At 40.1% G+C, this 1,146-nt stretch overlaps 1 pseudogene; it reads right to left on the reverse strand.

Annotated features, from left to right (window-relative positions):
• Window positions 1-537: 537 nt before the first annotated feature.
• LOC121310154 lies at window positions 538-666 on the reverse strand (annotated as a pseudogene).
• Between the last annotated feature and the right edge of the window lie 480 nt (window positions 667-1,146).

The raw sequence follows: 1,146 nt of genomic DNA on the forward strand, positions 1-1,146 counted from the left end.
ACAGCAGAAGGGTTTCAAGACATTTCTTTTCACTACAGCTTACGCTATACAACGCTTTGCTGTCGAGATGGTGAATGAAGCAATTAAAGGTTTGCCTCTGGATAACACGAGCTGGAGCGGGGAGGGGCGGACGGGGCTCAGTTTTCAAAATTAAAATGATTAGTGTTAGCGTATGTTTTGTATGTTTCAAACATACTGCACCATAGCACTTCTCTTACACTGTCTTGTACACGAGGTATTCAGTACATATTGTACTGAAGCAATACAGCCACTAGAGGTACGAGTCCAGTGCTCTGGATACTACACCCTGCTCCACACACGGCAGCGGCGCCAGAGGTGTACCTAATATATAACGATTTGGTAGCGGATTTTACTAAAAACTTTTGTTTACATAATATGTATTATACAAATCAAAAGACCGAATTCATGACAGTGACATTTAATGTGTGGATTATAGCATTCAGACATTGCCAAACAGTTTCTGTTAATAGGAAAAACAATACAACCATACAGTGAGTGCAAGAAGCCCTCTGTTGAACCTTCGAAGGTTTAAAACAATCTTCAAATCCCTGGCTAATGAATTAGTGTATTGGTCAAGTTTTCAACCAGCAATAATCGCACCTCAGATTTACCTCATGGGCTACAATACTGCCACTGCACAAAGCTGACTACCTCCCCCACACGTGAGACACCACACTGAAACCCCTCCGCTCTGCAGCTATGGTAACGGAACACATGTTTAGATAAAACTAGAGTTAGATTAAGTTACGTCTGTGTAGAAAACACATCCGTCTGCAATGCAATGTTAAGCAAGGGGTTCACAAGATATAAACGATATAACTTAGTTTAACTGTTTAAAATGTACAGAAATGTATGATGGGATTCGGATATGCAAATGACGTGCCCCGGCATGCGCAAATGAGTTTAGCTCAGAAAACAAGGAAACGCCCATCTGAACGAGGTACAATACAATGTGTTTGGTCCTGAAGTTCTTTCTAATGTCATAACGAATTGGGTTGTCTACAATTGTAATAGTCATCAATTATAACAGTTCAAAATCAACGTACCCTTAATCCAAGTCTTGTATGGCTGGAGATCTGATATTAAAAGGCATCAATATAACCTTTTAATGTATACGGCTATAGT

The sequence above is a fragment of the Polyodon spathula genome, unplaced genomic scaffold, assembly GCF_017654505.1.
Source record: "Polyodon spathula isolate WHYD16114869_AA unplaced genomic scaffold, ASM1765450v1 scaffolds_1758, whole genome shotgun sequence".
NCBI lineage: Eukaryota > Metazoa > Chordata > Actinopteri > Acipenseriformes > Polyodontidae > Polyodon > Polyodon spathula.